The 19,029-nt window shown below is 30.9% G+C and overlaps 1 long non-coding RNA gene across 1 annotated transcript in view; it reads left to right on the top strand.

Annotated features, from left to right (window-relative positions):
* LOC122685590 overlaps positions 1 to 19,029 on the top strand; it is a 402,095-nt gene that overhangs the window by 156,374 nt on the left and 226,692 nt on the right. The window contains exon 2 of the long non-coding RNA XR_006338454.1: positions 16,554 to 16,702. This is a non-coding gene — a long non-coding RNA (uncharacterized LOC122685590). The remainder of the gene's footprint in view (positions 1 to 16,553; positions 16,703 to 19,029) is intronic.

Below are 19,029 nucleotides of genomic sequence, written 5' to 3'. Positions count from 1 at the left end.
ACAAATCTTGATATCTCTAGCTACTCTAGCAGCTTCCTTTCAACTAACAGAGGTCTTTTGTTTGTGTATTTATGTCCAGGGTATCCATTCACATTTAGAGGGGATAAACAGAGAAAAATGAATTTAAGCCATTTTGTCCTAGAAGCAGAAATCACAAGATTGTTTTGAACGTTTAAAAAATATTGCTGCAAATGTGTTCATTTGGTGAACAATTATGAATAGGACACAGTATCTATTCATCAGGGTCAAATAATATGATAATGTAAAAGCAAATATTAAAGTGAAAAACAATTGGACTGGTATTAATATTGTTAATATCACCATGGAGTTAAATAAAGTTATTCACATTTTAGAAAATAAAAAACTAAGTTCTAGCATCTATCACCCATCATTGTAGGCATATTCATTAATATGGACAGTGTATCATTTAAATTTTGTAATTTTTTTATTGATTTATAAAATTAATATTATCTCTTTTCTTTATATATTTGAAAAAATTAAAATGTGCCGTGACTACTTTCTGATATAGAGAACTGGTTTCAAAAATAACTTTTTCAAGTATTTAAATTTTTAAATTTTTATTTAGCTTTCAAAATATATTGCTTCTTTATAATTGGGTTGAATTGGCTTGCTTGTTTGTTGGTATTCCGTGTAACATGGTATTTCCTACACAAAAGATTGCATTTTGGGTGTATTTTTATTTTTATTTTATGCTTATTGCTTATGGAAGGTATATGAATATATGATCTGTTAATTTCCAGGTTCTGTTTAAGACAAAATTTGATATCTCTATTGATTTTGTTTTAATAAGTTTCTTTTTTTTTTTTAATAAGTTTCTTTGATTAAATTTCGTATATAGTATTTTAATATTCTGGCCAATATGGTTTCTATATACTCATCATCTTTGGCAATTTTATTTTCATTTAGTTAAAGTTAAAAAATTAAAAACATACCTTCAGTTGGGATACTGAGTAAAGGTCCACATTGCTATATATGTTGCTCTGAGGTTTAGTTATCTAAATAGAAGGAACTGACAAAAGCAACATGTTCATCCTTCTGATACTATTAGTTATTTTTGAAACTTAACTAATAATTTTCAATATCAGTGTAAGAAACACTTTCATCATTCTAAAATTATCACCTTGATAATCTGGTTGAATGGCTATTCATCATAATCGTTCATATAAATATTGAACTATTATAATAAAGAGACTCCAGAATATAATAGCTTTGCTAAAAGAAATAACTTCTCTCTCATGAAACTGTCTACTCAACTGTGACCCACCCATGTATGGCAATGTTCTTGGCTTCACAGTGATACCGGATTGGGGTTACATCCATGTTTCAACTTGTGGGTAGAGGAAAAAAGAAGCAGAAACTCCAGGACAAGGGATTTTTTAAAAAGTTGGTCAGACGGAAGTTTAATTTCTTCTGTTCATGTCATTTTGGTAATCACCTAATTTCATGGCCAGACCTTGCCACAGGCAGCCTGGAGAATGTAGCGACTAACTGGGCATTTATATGCTAAGGAACAGTTGAGACAAGATTTGGAAGACAAAACTGCAGCTTTCCATGGTGTCTCAAGATTTTACTCTAGGTTTCTCTTAAGTAGACTGAAAACTTGAATATCTTATCAGCAAACAGTAGGAGAAACACGGGGTATTTTGCAATTAATATCAACAAATAACTATGGTTTTGCCATGATTGATTCTTATCTCTAAGGTAATCTTCAAAAGATCTCAAAAATCTTTAAAATTTTAGAGTATCTTAAAAAAAAAACACACACTTTCATGGGTAAATAAATACACAAATAAATACAAAAATAATATAGCATAATTATTGTCTGTGCCATGCCTTCTGTTTCTTAAAAGTTTTATAATCTAAGAAAAGAATAAAAGTTCTAAGATGGGGAAGCCTTCTTCTGATGAGCATTTGTAAAATTTTTTTACCTTTAAATGGAAGTTTGGATGATTCTAATTGCACAACTATGTGACAAATCATTAATCAGAAAACCAATCAAAACAAAATAAAAGGCCTAGGACCTCAGGAGAGTCCCCAGGTCTCTATAAACATGTGCAGAAGCATTTGGCTATCCTAACTGCCACCAACCAAATGCTTACTTCACTACAATTGGAAACCAATTTGGAAACTTGCATACAACTGTGAAAGCCAAATTTTCTTCTGAAACAAATGTTTTCAACTGAAACAAATGCTTGGGTTGTTCACATGTGCCCAAACCAAATATTTTCTTATAACAATAAATATGCTTCCAACTCATCTATACTCTGCATCATTTGTTAACTAAACAAGACTTGATTATCCCATACTCCTTCATTTTGAAAAAATGATGAAACACATACCGACCATGAAATGGTATACTTTGTTCTGGAAATACTATTTGCAGAATAGAGTTTTCATGCACTCTATGCCCTCTGTCTGTAAAGTTCAGCATAGCCTCTATTTAACTTCTATTATTTAATCAGTTTTCATTTCAATTTTCAAGAAAACCTTCCTGTCTAAGATAAATCCCACAAACATTCAATATTTGTTTTTATGATTTCTGTTTAATATGTACCTCTTCCACTATACTCTAAATAAAATAAGGGCAGCAACTGTGTATGATATATAAATGGCAAGAAATATTTATTGGCTAAATAAATGAGAATGTAATACAAACTCACAGATTAGATTTAAGACTTGAATATGTTTTTGAATGTAAAATGCCAAGTATTTAGCACATGAAAATAATTAATTTTCCCTCTGATAAAATGCAAGCTAAATGAAGTCAGAATTTTTCTACATTCATACATTCTTGAAAGTTAAAAGTATCTAGGATATATACCTTTTCAATCAGTAAATAATGCACTACTGAATAAAAGAACAGCACCCAGAAAATATGTATGTGTGTATACATATACACACATATATACACACATTCTTTAATCAACTATCATTGATTGATATAATAACTCCAGAGACAGCTTGAAAATAGAGATAAGTAGTTGAAACTTGAGGTTGTTTGGTCTAGAAAATTTCAGATTAAGGGCACTGTGCATACTTCTAAAATTTTCCCAGCCATTTGATGAAGGTCAGTCTTGAATCTATTATATTTCTATATGGTTTAATTCAGATTCATTTATTTTGCAAATAATTGGGATGAAAATTGTGTGACTGGAATCAATTAAGAAAATCTCTAAACCTGGAAAAGGTAACTAGAACATATCAATCCTTTGTTAATATCACTAATTATTAAAGGTAAATATGATTGAAATAGCTTTTGATTTAGTGTGGAATGTGATAATTGTAAACACAATGTATTATAATAGTGATTATCACCAATAAAATGATGTTAAGGATAAAAATGAAAATAATGAAAAATAAGGAGAAAAGAGAAATAGAGGGGGGGAGAAGACTGTATTATTGAAAATACTGCAAAAATTACAAGAAAAGGAAAAAATGCCAAAACATTATAAAAATGCCTGGGAGACTGTAAATTAAGGTCCCCTCCTGGTATGTCTGAGCTATGGTGTAGCTTTGATCTGTCATGTTATTGGTGAAAAGGTGATGATAATGTATGGGAAGCATAGTCCTTAATTATATATGAAGTTAGTTGCTCACTTTCTTTACCAAAATAATGGATATTGAAATCCTTTGTAGATAACTCCTTTTGTAACTGAGGCAGGAGGAGTGGGTACACTTTCCTGATGAGCACTGAAGAAAGAAAAGACCCATGCTGAAATTCACCCTCTGCCTGACACCAAACGTTGTGAAGCTGTTTGTGCTTCCCTGTGCAAAATTGTTGATGTACCTGTGTGGCTTAAGACACTGAGTCAGCTTCAAAAATATTTAGGAGAAATTTGCTGTTTTCAGAAAGGTGATTTGAGGCTCCAGTTAAAAATTTAACCCAGTTTTAAAGACAGCTCTCAAGTGTTTTTTCAGATAACAATGGATATAGGTTTTTGTTCTTACCCAAACTGTTTTAAGGCTACCCTTTGTGACTCGGTGGTAAAGAATCTGGCCTGCTAATGCAGGAGACACGAGTTTGATCCCTAGGTCAGGAAGATCCCATGAGAAGGAAATGGCAACCCACTCTATTATTCTTGCCTGGGAAATTCAATGGCCAGAGGAGCCTTGAGGGTTACGGTCCATGGGTCACAAAAGTCAGACGTGACTTAGCAATTAAAAGAAGAAACAAAAAGGGTGCTAAGTATTTTTATTTATTTTCTCTTATTTTCCACAGTGGACATGCTGTATACATTATGTTAGTATGCCTTGTATTTCAAATATGACTTCTTGATATTTGTCTCTTAAAGAAAAGCAAATGTATATAATATGTTTCTACAGAGTTTTTTTATCATATAATTTTTACAAATGGCTTAAAAATTCTGCCTATATCCTGGATTATTCAGTATTGACACTAGCATGATTTTTTTCAGTATCATTTGTGTAGGAGAACATCCTCAAAAGTTCAAATTCTGAATTTTAAGTAATAAAAGTTAGAGTCATAATATTTAAACACTGAAAAAATTTTAAGAGAATTATTTATACACTGATTCATTCAGATAAGAATGTACAACAGCTAAAGAATGCATATATGGAGTGGGGAACAAAAGTAAGGTATACTAATTTCAGGAAATAAATGGAAAATTAGTGCTGGACAATAATGTAAAATATAGGGTAGATATAAAAAAGCCTTACTATAAAATTCTTATTTGGTGGCCAAAATTTGGCCTTTCATAAGGTCAGTGAGGCCTTAAATCTAGAAATGAAAGTTTCAGAGCTAAGTTAAACAATGTCCAAAGAGTTTCCCAGGTCCATACCATTAATTTAAGACATTTATTCAGGAAATACATTTTTTTAAGCTTAGTGCTGCAACAAATTTGTTTGTTAGTCCTAGTGAAAGAATAATGTATGAGGTAGTGAATACTGTATTTAAGAAAGTCTGAACTTTGAATACCATGAATATATCACAATCACTTCCTCTTATCATGTATCAAGAAAATCCATTGTCCCAGTTTCAGTTCAAATGTCAGGAAAAGAAGCCTAGAATGTATTCAGAATGTTTCCTAAGTACAGAATTTAGTTAAAATGCTGTGCAAGTGCAAATGATCTAGTTTTATTAGCATCCTGACAGCCTAATTAAAATGTCTTTAGTGAAAAATAATTTTATGACTATTTAATATAATTTTTCTTTTTATCATGAAACATGAAGGACATTTGTTAAGTAATGAAAGATGCAAAATATTATTGGCATTCATATATTTCTATATACACTATATGAAATATATTTAATCATATAGCCTAATACCCATTATTAGTCAAGCTATATAAGAAATAAAATACATGTTTTCATTACTTTGAAATACCTTACATGACTTTTTCTCATCCCATTTTTTAAAGAAGGTAAATTATTTCCTGAATTTCATGTTTATCAATTTCTTGCTTTTATTTATTATTCTACTAAAGTGATATTTCACCCTTGATAGCTTATTTTTGCTTTTCTTTTTTTGTTTTTTTTTTTGTTTTTTTTTTTTTTATTTTTGCTTTTCTTATTTTGTAAATTTATATAAATTGAAGCAAATCTATATATTCATTTGTAATTTATTTTTAATGCCTTATTTTTTATTCCTGAGATTCATTTATTCCTGAGCAGTCATTTATTCATTTTTACTGATGAATAGAATTCCTTCACACATAATCATTTATTTATGGGTGCTACTGTTGATGGACAATTGATTTGTCTCCTATTTTTGTACAAATAGAGCTGCCATGGACATTCTGCTGTGTGTCTCCAGGTACACATCTTTCTCCAGGGTGAATGCCAAACAAAGTATTTGCTGTGTCATTGACATACTTATCCTCAGCTTTGTGAGATCATGACAATATTTTTTTCTAAAATTAGTGTTACTAACTGAAACTCACCAACAGTATAACATTCAAGTTTTTCCATAGCTTCATTTTTACTTCCTATTGTCAAAATTTTTAAAAATGTTCTACAAAAGTCCTGAGTGAAAAATATATTCCATTAGTTTTAAATTGCATTTCTCTGATTTTTAGATATTTAGAATATCTGTATGTCCGTGGGTCAACTTTTCATATGATTATTCAGGACTTTTGACTATCTTTTAAACAGTCATTCTCTTTATTCATCATAATTTGGGGGGTCTAGGTATATATGTTGCAAATATTCTGTTTCTATCTTGTCATTTTATTTTCTATTTGATATTTTGAATAATAGAAATTTTAAATATTAGTATTTTTAAATTGATCCCTATTTTACTTTTGCTATTTGATTCCTAACAAGCTAGTTTCTACTGAAGCCTCAAAATATTCAATTATATTGTCTTCTAAAAGTTTAATTGTTCAAGTATTTAAATATATTGTCTTCTAAAAGTTTGTTTCCCTTTTACATTAATTTTTTAATCCACCTGCAAATGATTTTTTGGGTATAGTATAAAAGAAAGCTTCAGCTTTACTTACATCCATAAAAGTGAATATAACCTAACATACTAACATCATTTATTTAAAAGTTTATCAATTCATGAACAACCAAAGCCAGCTTTGTGATAAATCAAAAATCCATGTATTTGTGGACTGTTTCTGGCTTTTCTATCCTACTTCTTGATGTTTTCTTAGTTCATACACCAGTACCACTGTCTCTTTTATTATAGGTCTATAATAATTTCTGATATCTCATGAAGATTTCTATTTCCTTGTTATTCACAAGTATGTCTTGGAAATTTTTGTCATTTTCTCAAGCATACAAACATTAGAGTCATCTGCACAGGAAGATAAACTGTAGGGATTTTGATGTAAAATCTATCAAATTTATAAATCATTTTGAAGAGCATTGACATTGACACATCAGCTTCCCTGATAGCTCCGTTGGTAAAGAATCCGCCTGCAACACAGGAAACCCCAGTTCGATTCCTGGGCTGGGAAAATCTGCTGGATAAGGGATCGGCTACCCACTCCAGTATCTTCTTATCTATGAACTTATTACTGATATACATCTCAATTTGTTAGTCTTTTTTAATATCTTCTGGTGAAACATTTTTACTGTCTTCATAGAGAGCATGTTAATATTCTTTTAACTACTTTGTTTCTGATATACTACAACTGGCATTCCTTTTAAAATTACATTGTCTTAACAGGATTTTTTGATTGTTGCTGCTGACATATAGAAATTCAAGTTAGCTTTATATTCACATTTTTAATACAGCAAACAGTAAAATATTTTGTTGGAAATCATGGCTTATTTGTATATTTTTGTTTCTTTCTAGGTAGATAATCATGCCATCTGTGAATAATTATATCCTCAACTTTTACATATGAATGAAAGGGCAAAACAGAAATTGACAACCTATCTATCACACTCTGAACTATTAACCTTGCAACTACAGCAAACTAAAGTTTTTATTGTTTGTTTGTTTTTAATGATAACATAAAACAACTTAAATTCCATGTCCAAGAATGAAAAAAAAAAAAAAAAAAACCCGTGAGCATGCTGGAAAACCAATTGCATCAATAATTCTTACTAAGACCTCCAATGCTAAACTTAATCTAATTGTATTTACCATATTTAGTTTTACAATTTAATGATATATTTGGAATACTTGTACAATTAATATTTTGTGTCTTCCTTTCTTTAATCCTTTCAAAAACTGCTAATTTTAACACAAGTCCTAAGATTAGAAAATAATAATATCATATAGTTTGAAGGTACCTTATATTTTTCAGAGAGCATTTAAATATGTTTTGTCAGTTGATTTTAGACATGGAGTCTAAAAATTGAGATGTTATTGCATTATTTTAAGGAAGAATGATTTAGTGAATTTTATTAAAAGTAGAAAAGATATTGGAAACCTATACCATATTTATTCCATGTTAAACATATGTAATATTACATTGTGATTAAATTGTAATACTGAAAAATTTAAAGAATGAGGATGTTTCCTCAATGGAAAGCAACAGTAGTAAAAACATGTTTTTCTTTTCCTCATGCCCCATCTTACATTCTTCATCACTGACTAATTTCAGAAATATTAGATGTTCCTTTAAAACAAACATCTTCTAAATAAATATGGACTATATTGACCAATACTAAATAGGAGATAAGTTTATGAGAGGTATTTTGTTTATATAATTCCTTATAAAATATAAATAAAACTATATTGACCAAGGCACAGTAGGAAATAAAAAAGGCACTCAGTGTTAATTCCTTCATATTTTCTACCTAATCATACAACAAATGGTGATATTTAGGGACCACAGATTATAGTTAGAAAACATAGAAGTGTGTGATTCACAGGGAATTTAAAAGCCTTAGCTCTTAAAACATATTTATTTTTCTATTCTTACTGAGCTAACTGCTGTGGGTCACTTTTCCCCTTTTTTGTGGTTATCCATCCAGTGCATACGATGTTTCCCCTGTAACAGCATTTTGTGAGTGCTGCTGAAAATCAGTAACCTTGAATGCTGTGTGTGGCAAGTCTACCAACTCGGTCAGACAGGGAGGCAGAGGAGAATTAAGATATTGCATTTTAGGCATGTGTATTAACTCACCATCTAACATGGAAAAAATAATGAGTGTAACCCTCACAATGGTGGAGTATAGGGAGCTTTTAAATAGGGAGTTTAATCTCCTTTAGAGCAAAGCCACACTCTCGGTTGCCCTAGGTTTTTGGCAAGATTCCCAGAAGCTGCAGTCATTCATGAGCCACACACTCTGCTCTTAGGAAAACTGCATTGGGATCTTCACGCAGCGCAAGCAATGCTCTCGCTTAGGACGTTTCATCTGTAAAAATCCCCTCACACATGTATATACACGTGCGTGGTACTTAGCTCAGCCACCACGGTAGAATGGGGCACTGCTGGGATTTGAACCTGTAGTCGCAGGAAGTCCAAGGATTTCAAACCTTATGTGTTGACTATACAACCATTCCCTCCGGCTGATTATCCTGGAATTAAAATGTAGTTTATGTTAAGCAAGCTTGGAAAATTCCCAAATCAAATAAGCTTGTTTAGAGAGGTTTGCTCTACATTTTACGCCAAAGCCGAAGCCACAGGTTTTTTCCACCTTTGGTCCTCTTTGATTTTTATAATATGTTCCTTACTTTGATTCACACTTAACCTCATAATCTGAATAAGATTTTTTCTGTGAGATATTTTTATTGTGACTATAGAATATAATACACTACATTATATGCATTTATTTAAAATTTTAAGCTATTTAACATTATATGCATATTCCATTTTGGAGATTAGAGACAATCTCTTTTACTATTTATTGTGTATTTAACAGAAGAGAGTTTGAGATTATATCTAAGCTAGGTAAAATGAAATGGCTAGTAAGACCAACAAGTGCATCTTTTCCTTATGTGATATTCTTTCAGGCTATGTATATTTGATGTTTTACACTCATTGAATTTGTCAATTTCAATAGTTATAGCTGCCCTACATTTTTGTTCATATACTCCATTTTGAAAAATCTAATTTTATATAGATTTACTAATTTTCAAAATGCCCAGTAGGAATCCTTGTAGGTCAACTTTTAGCTATATTCACGTACCTAAATTTATACATTTTAACTACCATTAAACACAAGTGGCAAATAGAATATAACATCTGCTACCACCACCACCAACAGTAAATGCAAAAGACAATGTTTATTCCACCTCTTCATGACCTAGAATTTTGCTAACAATTGAAGTGAAAATAAATAGATTCATTTTAAGCTTTAGCCAAAAATATTTATAGCAATTAAGCTATCTAGTTATTGAATTTGTATAATCCTCAGACAGCATTAACTGGCAAACCCAGAGCGCCAGGTTTGTATGCAGAAAAGCTGAATACTCTAAAATACTGCTTTCTTTGAACACATACTATTCGTTCTGATAACCTATCACAAGTATTTGTAGCATCTTTGTTAAAAGGCATTTTCTTTACCACCATCATGTTATACTTCCTCAAGACATTACCTTCTCCACTTTCTCAGAGCTCAGTGTGTTTTTGCAAAACAGACTTCATTAATTCTAACATTGCTGTAATTTACAAAAAAAAAGTGGCATAGAGGGCAGGTGGTGTTCTCTGTCACTTGATAAATGGAGAAACTGAGGTATTCAGAAGATTAAGGAGATTGCAGATGGTTTCACAGCAGGTAAAGGGTGGAGCCGAATCTCCTGCCTGTGGCTTAAGTATTTGATCTGTTCCCAGGCAATAACAAATTTAACTTTATTTCAAGAAAACAAAGTGTAAATAAATTTTGTAAATAATGTAAAGCAAAAATTCAGTTAGCTCTCATATCTAGTTTCTTTTTTCCTTTTGTACATACATGTATTACATGGCTGCACTTGCATCTTTTATCTTTAAACTGAAGATGACTTGCTGTCTCCAGGATTAGTACATTTTTCTAACCAGACATTTTTGAAAATAACAAAAACTGGAGCCAAATTCTGTGTAGCCTGGCTCCATTGTCCCCAGCAGGGTCAATTTGGGGTTTTCTGCTGTATTTATGATGGACTACAGAGTGATGAATTAGAACACATGGATACAAGGTTTCTATCAAGACATCTCAATTTTTCTATAAATGCAAAAAGTCTGTATAGAAATTAAAATATACACTGTTAATTTCAGCCATGTTAAAACATATGTATTTGTCTCATTAATATACGCAACTAAGGAGCAATAATAAAAATCAATTGGAAAATATAGAATGCTACATATGTGCCAAAAGCATGCTACTATTAAAGATTTTAATACCAAGAAAGATCTTACACAAGATAATAAATAGTAATCTAAAGTATCATTTCTCCTGACCAATTATGTAGACTTTTGACAAAATTTCTTTCAGCAAAATGATTAGGAAATTATAAACAAATCCAATTCTTACTAATACTCAAAGAGCTTATTAATCTAAATTGTTAAATGTCAAAATTGGAAATTTACACAAATAGAACTTCACAAGAAAATATAATTGTTTTAATTTTAGTAAAATAAGAAAAGGCTAAGAGAAAAAATTATCATTTAATAACAATCTTTCACTTTCTAGTTATTCTATTCAAGTTTATTAGTTGTAGGTTAAGATTTTCTCAAGCCATTATATCATCACAAGCAAATTAAATCAGATATGTTTTGGAACTGATATGTTCTTTTTAGCTTGTCTTAGGATGTTACATTTGTTTTTCTGAAATAAATTTATCAGGTTTTTAAAGCCATATAAAAAATGAAATCATATTTGATAGTCTAAGCTGATTTAATATGTATTTTTATATCATGTGTATGATTGAAACTGTTTACTTTAAAAACATATTGAAGAAACATAGTGTTAATTTTACTGTCAAAAAATGTCACGTAATTCAACTTTCTTAAGTGAAATGCTAGAGAAATCTGATTAGAACATTTTTCTAAAATCTCATTTTGTATCATACTACAAGGACTACATTGTCTTGCTCATCAGTTGACAAACACATTATTGTTAGTTAAGGGGATAACAGACATATTTAATAGTTACTGCAAATATTATTTGTTTCCACAATTGCCATAAAAGCAGGTGTTTATATATTATATAAGCATCTTCCTATAGTTTAAATGTGTGATACTTAATCTTAGAAAAATAATAACATTGTGATAAAATTTAACATTTGTTGCAAATACAATTATTTTGCAGATTTAGTGTAAATTTATTAAAATGATAACTGTGATGTAAAATTGAAATAGGAAATTTGCCGTTAAAGAATCAAATGGAAGAAACATTGAGCAAGATTAAATTTATGAATAATTTCTTAATCAAAGAAGACATTATTAGAAACTAAATTTGTGATGAAATCTGTAAGAAGCAATTGTAAATAAAGTAAAACACATTATATAAAAATAAATGATGATTCAAAAGTGATTTCTAAAAAGTATATTGGCATTACAGAGAAAATAAGCCTGAGAGAACAGCTCCAATTCACGTATCTATTCAGAAATTTTGCAAAGTTTTGACATTGAAGCATTCACATTTAAAAATAGAGGTGAACCTTAGTACATAGGAAAAATTCATAGAATTTCAATTTATTAGACATTCTGACCGTGCATCTTTTTTTTTTTTATATTTGACATGTGTAAGAAGAGTAGATATCTGAATTTTTTATGTCAAGTTGCATTGCACAAAGAACATGATCAGTTTCGTTCGTGTTTACCTTGTGTGGCAACTGGAACCAGAATCAGATTTCCAGTATTCCTTGAAACAAAGCGAAGTAAGAAAGCTGAAAGCTTATATAAAAAATGTGACATTTGCCTCCAGTTAATGACCTCACTCTCCGTGTAGCTATAAATAATAATAACAAAAAGAGCATGACTGTTACAATGACATCCTTATGTGCTTTTTCCTGGAAAAATATTGCAATTTAATGAACTTTTTTTTTCCCCCAGAAATCACCAAAAAGACACACCAAAAAAAAAAGAAAAAAGAATCTAAGCTTTGGAGATGTTACTCAGATTGAAAGGTCCAAGTATTTGGGGCACTTTTGTGATTTCCTAAGACAGTGTTTACCTTTCTTTTTGTGTGATTTAGATACAGGTTTAAAAAAAAAAATTAACAGCTTGAAGAGTGCTAATTAGAACCAATTATAATTTCATTGACCTGCCACGCTCACTATGTCCTGGTGAAAAAAAAAAAAAGATCATTTTGCTTTATGCACATGTCTGATTGGGGAAACTTAATATTCAACACATGTGCAAGAAGTAATCAATTAACCAGTGGTCTAAAGAGGATAATAATCCATGCAATTCCTTTTTGTTAATTTCTAGTTAATATGATTATTAAAAAATACAGTCTATTTCAAATGGAACCACTTAATTCATCAAGCTAGTGGCTATCTAACTGGTATGTAAAATTGGTTTTTATATCAATAGAAATATAGGAAAAGTTTCTATATAATTTATTTCTCATGAAATCATAAAGATGACTCTGCTGGCAATAAAGAAGGAACTTCCTTTGAATCAATTCGGTTCTCCAGGAAAGTAATTCAATTTTAATGTAACCTGCACTAGTTAACAAAAGGTATTTCATGAGCTTTGGTTAGCAATGCGGTGCTGTAACCTAGAATTACCTTACATCTAAGTTTAGCAGCTGCCGTTTTCATCCCTTGCTTTATGAAGCTTAAAAGGTTGTCTACTCCCACCTACTGGTCATGTGGTTAACTGTCCTTTCAGGAATTAGCAGCGTGAATCGTCTGTATTAAGGCAAATGGAACTGCTGTTTTATTGTCAGAATTAAATAATTAATGCAGTTAACAACATCTGCATAGATTAAGTAATTCAGGCTCATGGGTTTCGTTGATAGCAGTAATTTTAAAAGCAGCATAAAATGGTTTTAGTCTGATTTATGAAGTGTGGCTCATGCTGCCAGAGCCGCATGGAGCTCATTGACTGAAAAACTCCCAGGATCACTCAAGAGAATTGCCATAGTTCTATAGTCAACAATTTCTTATGAATATTTTATAAAAATGTCTATGTATAAAGGGAAGGAAAGTTCAAGCAATGAGGTCCTCTGTCTACAGCAGAATTCCAGAATATAAAAATAGATGATTGATCTCTTGAAATCCTTGTAAAGAAACTAAGACTGTCAGTTTTCAAAATAAGAAGTGCTTTAAAATTTTTATAATGTAATCTTGAGTTTTTTGGTTCCAAAATGCAGATTAGAATAGCACTTGTATTGGCGATATCTGCCTTAAAAAAAAAAAGTAAAACTGAAAAGAGGAAGCAAATTGCATTTCATTTTGTTTTGTATGTGTTTTTTAAAAATCTTACACTAACCTAGCCCTTGTGGCTTGGTACTGGTATAATGATGTATATTCACTCGTTAGGTTAACTGGGACCAGGTAAAGTTCAGCCACCTGTAATTCTTAAGACACAAAAAGACAATTCAGGATTCTTCTTTGGCATGGAATTGGGGCTGGAAATGATTGACGCAGTGGGGAAAGATTGCTCTGCTTCAGATGACAAGATCAAATCTTTGCAGTGTCTATGCAATTTCTACATGATAGCCCCTCACTCTGCTTCAGTAAGTAGAGATGTGAGGGATTATGAGTTAATTACTCAGCAGAGCCGGTTGGCTTTACTCACTAAAATGTACTGAACATTTATATACAAATACTGAAGTAGTTTTTCTACAATAATACAGGGTTTGTGTCTCCAGAGAGAAAAAGAGAAACATGTATGACAACTCCAAACAAAGGAACGGTTGCATCATAGCATAGTGCAGGAATTCAGAGAAAAGTAAGAGACAACGGTGGTTGAAAAAGCTTCCTGGGAGTGGAAGGATTAGCTTTGGGGCTTAAAGAATGAATATGATTTGTGTAAGAAGCCAGGGCATAATGGCTTCAGTAGCAACAAAGATGTAAAGTTTAAAGTAAATTAGATATGTTTGAGGAAGCACTGGTTGATTTTTCTCGTAAGAATGTGGAGAGTTCATGCCCTAGGCCGGGGGATGGTGGAAGAAAGGGTTAGAAAGGTCATTTGGGAAAGACTAGAAAGGGTCCTGAATGCCCTGTGACACCAGAAGGCTGAGGTTGGTGTACAACTTAAGTACAAGAAAAATACAATTCAGAAATCCTAGTCAAATAACTAGAAAGAGAAAATATTAGCAACATATCTATCCATGTTAAAACTTTGAAATTTGTCCCAGTGGTTAGTTGATCAAGATAAATTGAAAAATTATACTAGGGAATTTAGTTATTGATTTATTTATATGTGCATCATATTTTTTAGCATCTACTATGTGTCAGACACTGATACAAATATTTATGTAAGATTTATATTTAAAAGCTATTTAAAAGGTTTATGTTAGAATAATAGTACATATTAGTGTGCAATGTTTCCCCCCCCCCATTTCTGAAAGACAATGTAAATACTTAAATACATATTCTAGAAGTCTTAGGACTAAATACTAAACCTAAGGTAGATTTCTTATATATAATTTATAAATTTGTTTTTTCATCCAGTTTTGAGTTGGTTGCCTGCTAAACAGAACCACCACCCAAAACAAAGATAGCTACAACAATTATAAGGAGCTAAAATAATAGAAGGAACAATGAGTATAAATCGGTTTGAAAGCAAACAAATTGCCTCACAACTCTGATAACTGTGTCAACCAGTGTCTCCTAACAGCACAGCTAAGTTGAATAATAAATCAAGATTTAAAAAAGTAAGGTAAAAATTGATCTGTTTGCAATTTTTTCCATGTCAGACTGTTCCTCCACTGCCATAGTTAAATAAGAAATATAAGAAATATTTTAAAGTAGTACTTAAATATAAATTTTGTATAAATTGTCATATATATGTCACATATCACACATCATAGATTAAAATATAAACAAAAAGAAAGATAAAATTGATATATTTATATAAGTATATGAAACATCACTAAAATATGTATAAATATATTAAATGAGCCAGTTTATAAAATATAATAGTAAACAGTTTTATCCCATGAGTAGATATATACATGGATTAATATTGTAGTAAAAACATTTCTTTGTGATCATTTTGGCAAAAGTTTAAACAAATAGACATATTAATTATATGTAAAGATACTATTCCATATATAGTTAGATGTTCTAAAATGAAATATACTTCTAACCATAACTGTGTTATTTGTTACATTTCACAAGTCTTATTTTGTGTTCTAAAATAGTCCACATCCTTGATAGATATTAGAAATAAAGAAACAATAACTTAAAACTTGAAAAAAAATCTCTTTGACAAACATATTTTATAAAATAAAATATTAGGTAAGTTTCACCAGGATAATATCTTACATTTTTGGGCTGAGTGATCTTACTAAGCTCCTAAAAGGCTTAAACGTTTTCTTTTGCTGATCAGTCAGAAGATACAGGATGATTCAAGGACTTTGATATGCTTTTATCAAGCTACATCAAGTCTAAAATCAACTCCATCAAACAGAAAGCTTTTTAAAAATGTTTTCTTAGGATAAAAAGAAATCATATGACTCTGGATTAAGAAAAATAAAACAAACCCCAAACAGGAAAGTTTGTTTGATACAGACAGGTGAGTCAAAGAAGAAAAGTCCTTCATGGTGAATCATTCAGAGTAACATTTTATTTAGCTGTTTTATTTCAGTTTGATGTCCCTGCCCCCCTCTTTGATACCTTACCAAAGAACAAAGGCTATCAGAAGGAAAAGCGATGTAGTCATTAAGTGGTAATTGGTAGAAGAGGATTTGGGGTTAAAATTAATAAAACCAGCATGATGTACATTAAAGCTATACAAATATTTAAGGAACAACAGCCTTCTTGGAGATGTAAACTGATTAGCAAAACTACTTAATCTAGAGATGCAAATGTTTCTTGTAGATAAAATAAACACAGACAGTTTGTTGGAAATGCAACCTGTTTTCATTCTGGGAATGCTTTATTTCATTAAAAGTTTAATTGTTAAAATAAAGTTCTTTTGATGTTTTGTGTAAGAGGTTTTATGTTGCATCTGACACAATTTAGAAAATAGAATCACAAATAAAATCATTGTACAAGTTTATCTTTTCTTGTCAGGTCCTGTATTACAGATGCAGTGTTGGCCTTTCACATTGAAATTAAAGGAAAACTATGATACATGGAACCAACGATTCATCCTTCAGGATTATCTTTACTAGTAACATGAATACACAAAAACTTGTCTACATGAAGATATGTATTTAAAGGTAAAATACTTTTCATTTATAACATTTCAAATAATATACAAAGTAATTTAAAATAAAAAGTATTTAATGAAAATAGTTCTAAATATCTACTATTTAATCCATTTTCTCTTTTTAAAGAGCCTAGCATAGAATGTTTGATTAAAGTTTCAGTAATTAACATTAAATATCTACATGAAAATTTAAAAATAGAACTATTGACCAAATACTTATAAATATAAGCATTCTTAGATTTATGTAGATGAAACATCTAGTAATTTACTGATATTTTATTTATTTATTTTTATTGATATTTAAAAATTTTTATCTGAACCTTTTTGTATCACATAGCCTTGACAATGTTCAGAATTGACTATAGTATAGAATATATTCAAATGATATCAAATTTCCCACATGAATAGGAACATTTTTCCAATTATTGGGCTAAAGCTAAATGGTCAAATATGTTGAAATGCTCTGTTGGATCAGCAGTTTCATTATCTCACAGGTTTAGCTGGGATCAGGTGGATAGAGATCTGTCTTGTATCAGAATGTCTTAACGTAGACCTATATTTATGGTATATCTATGCTGAATTCCTGTGAAAACTGTAATTCTTACCAGTAGATTGGATCTATGGAGAATATATACCCATATCCAGGCCAGTACTTTCAAGTCCCTATTTGCCATTTAAATTTGTATTTGTGGAAAGACCAAATACATGATTTGAACAGGGAAAGAATGATAGAATAGACTATAAAGCTGAGTGAATAAATCAAAGCTTTCATAGCCATTGCCAGAGTGCTGAAGAGAAGCACTTGTAAGCGGGCTGGAGTCAGATGACTTTATCTCTGATTGATATTAGGTACTCTGTGGGTCAGCAAGCAAGCCAAGACAGTGATCCATCAAGAATACCTTGCCCCAAATATGTCAGATATTCAAGTTTTGTTTTCCTTGTTCGTGTTTTTCACATCTTCTCACTGGCCTACTTTTCTTACCTAAGGGGAAAAAAAAAGAAGCCTATCCTTCTGTAGCATTAATTTATAGCTCATGGCAAAACTGAATATCAGACTATCTTCTTGACATTATGTGTTTTATTTAACACTGCCTTCAAAATTTGTGTAACTAATAGGAATGAAGAATTTTGGAGTTCTATGTTCAGTAGATTTTTTTTTCATTTTAATAAGAAATTCATAGAAAATTATTAAAATATGTTAGATTTGTTACATTTTAAATTCTGCTTCACATTATATATACCTTGATAAAAAATGTTGATGGAAGAATATTACTTTTGTTTACATTCAGGCTAAGAAATACATCAGTTTAAGACTAATTATTTGCATTTTGCTTTTACATTTTTGCTTATAAGTAGAGGCATAGATGTTTGCTGACCCTTTGCTTTGCCCACCACAGAAAATTACTAAGTCATACAACTTAAGAGCCTATATTAAATGTGTAATACATGTTAAAAAGAGAACTCTTGTTAATTTACACCTAGTCTAGAAAGGCAAATTGTATCTATCAGTATCTAGTAGATAGCAGGGAAATGAACTTTGTTTTGCATTTTACACAAAAGGCAAATTCAGAAAATCATAATCATTTCTAGCATCCTGAGATAAAATGTGTCCGGCCAAGTTTCATGAAGTGGATGAAGCATCTTTCTTACATCTTTACAATAAAATGTACGATTCTTGGTATAAATTGCAGTCTCTCTAACCTGATCTTCAGTGAAAACACTGACAGTGAAAACCCCTACACATATGTTCAAAATACAAAACACCTGTATAACCTTCTGGCTGACACACTTCCTGTCTCTACTGATTTATACCAACTCAGTATCTTGCTAGACACTTTTTCAAAAGCTCTAAAACATATATGTGGTAAGGTGATATGATTCGGGGAGAACTTGACCAATGAATCTAACACAGTACTCAGATCAGCTTCTATCTCTGATGAAAAGAGAGGGATGTGATTATCCAGATTACCTATTCAACAATTCCACTTATGTGAGGTGAAGATTTATTCTTTATTAGGAATCGTTGCCCTTCTGTTGGTACATAAAGATATTAACTATAATTTGGTTAGCACAGAAAAATGTTTGGAAGTTCTATATGTTGTCCACCATCATGGCATTTTGCATTGCAGCATAATTATTCCTCTGTCATGATAAAAAAATACAGCTGAGATTTATTGAACATTTGCTATGAAACACTCCCCAAAACAGAAACAAAATTTTCTAACCCAATAAATTCTAAGGTTAGATTGCAAGAACAATAAGCTATTTCAAAAACCCTGTCATTTTAGTTGCTTTGGTTTAAGTGCCTCAAATTAAGAGACATAAGGAAAAGGTACT

The sequence above is a fragment of the Cervus elaphus genome, chromosome 28, assembly GCF_910594005.1.
Source record: "Cervus elaphus chromosome 28, mCerEla1.1, whole genome shotgun sequence".
Taxonomy (NCBI): domain Eukaryota; kingdom Metazoa; phylum Chordata; class Mammalia; order Artiodactyla; family Cervidae; genus Cervus; species Cervus elaphus.
Note: the sequence above shows the minus strand (reverse complement) of the source record. Positions and strands in the feature narration are given on the sequence as shown.